The sequence below is a fragment of the Rhagoletis zephyria genome, unplaced genomic scaffold (genome assembly GCF_001687245.7).
Source record: "Rhagoletis zephyria isolate East Lansing unplaced genomic scaffold, Rhagoletis_zephyria_1.1 Rzeph_scaffold_00414, whole genome shotgun sequence".
Taxonomy (NCBI): domain Eukaryota; kingdom Metazoa; phylum Arthropoda; class Insecta; order Diptera; family Tephritidae; genus Rhagoletis; species Rhagoletis zephyria.
In genome coordinates, this window is record NW_016157498.1 from 252,082 (window position 1) to 254,776 (window position 2,695).

A 2,695-nucleotide genomic window follows, 5' to 3' on the forward strand; every position below is an offset into this window, starting at 1 on the left:
GAATGCTATTGAAAAAAAAATAAATAAAAGTAAAGCAAAATTAAATAAAGTCAGTGTGTGTGTAAGTCAAGTGGTAAAAATTAAGTAAATAATTTATAGAAAACTCAAAAAAGAAAAAGAAATTAAGCATTATTATAATTAAAATAGTACAAAGTGAAGAAATAAGTAAAGGCATTTGAATTTTTCTAAAACAAAAACAAAAAAAAACAAAAACAATGTAGCATTTTTTTGGTTTCTTCAGGTGAGGGGAAAAATAGAAAGGCAAAATATTTTAAGTTGAACGCTAAGGTCACACGGTGAAAATTTTTGAGCTGGCAGAAGAAGAAACCGCTACGAAATAGTAAGAAAGAATGAAAACAAAAAACGCATTGAACACAAAAAACTTTTGGAATATGACTAGTACAAAATTTCAGGTAATATTTGCTAATAGCAAAGAAAAACAAAAGCGAAAAATAAATAAGAAAATAATTAAAAGTGGAGAAAGCAAATAGCGGAATAAGAATTAAAATTAATTCCAAGGTAATTAAAAATTTTGCGCAAGCTTATGTAAAACAAAATTGTACAAATTTTTTTGGCTTAAAATAAAGTAATGGAAATTTTTTAAGGAACTTACAAAGGCGGTGTGACATTAGTGTGAGATTTTCAATAGATTAATGCTAGTTAAAACAAAAAAAAGGTAAAATTAAAATTTAAGAAAATTTTAATTGCGCATGCTAATTTTTTTTTTTTTTGGTAACACTTATCCTCTTTTATTAGAGTAAAAAGTATATTTTTAAGTGCATGAAAATTTTAGTTTTTTATTTTTAATTTTTTTTATTTTCTGCACTTGAGTTACACATGGCTGAATGATAAATTTCGATAGACAAAAGTTCTGAACTGCTGCGAAAAATTACAAAAAATTTACATATAAACAACGGGATGTACAGTATAGCTAAAAAGTTTTCGTATAAAAGCTCAATGCTCGAATAAAAGGCAAGATTATGCTATGGCGCCGAAAATCGTATAAAAATTTAATTTTTGTATTTTTTCTTTTCGAACCGACAAATGCATTCACACGAAAACACATACATACATACATATGTATATAATTTCATAATAACCAAACTACATACTGTACGAAATAAATAAATATAAATATATATACCACAAACTCAGGGCATACGAAAAGACTCATTGCAAAATGAAGCAAAAACTCATTGCATTTACAGTGTATGTATAATAAATAATTGCAATAGTACTTACAAATATTCACAACTGAACAAAAATTTAGGTAAAAGGGGGGGAATACTTTAAGCACATACAGTTTGAAACACTATTTTCAAAAAGAAACTACTTTTTTATTGAATGATTTTGAGCGCTAAATATTTAGAGTAGATCTCCAAATCAAACTTTTCACACTTTTAGTGCTTTTCAGATCTTCAGCGTTCAATTCAGCTTATAAGACTCATAGCTGAAAAAAGCGCTGTATGGCTGAAAGACGCCCAATGCCTGAAAATTTTCAATTCAGCTAATAACACTCGTAGCTGAATACAGCGCTGAAAGCTTGAAAAGCACTGAAAGCTTGAAGAGCGCTGAATGTCTTAAAAACTTCAACTTAGCTTATAAATCTCATAGTTGAATGAACCGCTAAGCGCTGTCTAAATGCATGAAAAACACTTTGTGGAGTTCTACTCTAGGAGGCTTTACAAGCGTTCACCGCTAATCAGGTTTTCAGCACTTTATACAGCTAAAAGCTTTATATTGCGGTGTAAACGCTGAAATCGAAAACGCTTAAAAAGCTAAGTGTGGAGTTCTACTCTTACCTCAATAGTGGAATTGAAGCCGGCTACTCGTTATTATTTATAGAAGAAGTCAAAAATTCCATAAAACAAATAGTAAGAAGTTTAAAAAACCTGTTTTATTGGGAAAAACCTTAGACAGTTCCCAAATGGCGAAACCTTCGAAGCTTTCAACTTTTCATATGAGACAGTGGAAAAACATTTGAAGGTATGTAGTTTCAAGTAGAGACCATGCCAAAGTCGGCATTTTATAATACAAATTTTTAGTTTTCTATTGACCTTTATTGTTTTGAGCAAGAAAACCAGTTTTAAAATATACAAACAAAAAAAATACTAAACATCTCTAAAAATCCCGAAACGTAAAATACTAAGAATCTCGAAAATTTCCCAAACGTCTTAAGAGTTTCCAAAAACATCACAAGTTACAAAAAATGTAAACACTAAAACTCTCGAAAAATCCGCATAGTTCATAGAAATTCCAAATTCCAAAAAATAACATAAAAAGGTCCCCAACAAAAGCTGCAATCCAAAAAGTCGCTAAAAAATTCCCACAAAAAACCAAGAAACGAAGCAAAGAGAATCGCGAGAGGCCTGAAAAATCTAAAATTTTCGAAAATTCCCGAAAAAATAACCACAGACACCAAGCAATAAAACACATGTAGTCCCGAAAGAATCTCAAACTAAAAAAATACCGAAATGAAAAAAAATTCCCTAAAGTTACTGAAAAAATCGCGATGAGACCGGGATCTATATCTATAAAATTTCCGAAAAATCACCAAAATCACTAAAAAATTCCTACAAAAAAATAGAAAACGAAAAAAAAAACGGAAAAAGTATGAAAAAAATCCAAAATATACGACAAATGCCGAAGACCACGCGAAAAGTCCAAACTAATGAAACACGAAGAGTGCCGAACA

The 2,695-nt window shown here is 29.9% G+C and overlaps 1 long non-coding RNA gene across 1 annotated transcript; it reads right to left on the reverse strand.

The window, feature by feature from the left end:
* Positions 1-1,344: 1,344 nt before the first annotated feature.
* LOC108359582 (uncharacterized) lies at positions 1,345-2,101 on the reverse strand. The gene is made up of 2 exons (XR_001846952.1): positions 1,657-2,101; positions 1,345-1,626 (listed from the first exon to the last, which is right to left on the reverse strand). It is a non-coding gene; the product is annotated as an uncharacterized LOC108359582 (long non-coding RNA).
* Between the last annotated feature and the right edge of the window lie 594 nt (positions 2,102-2,695).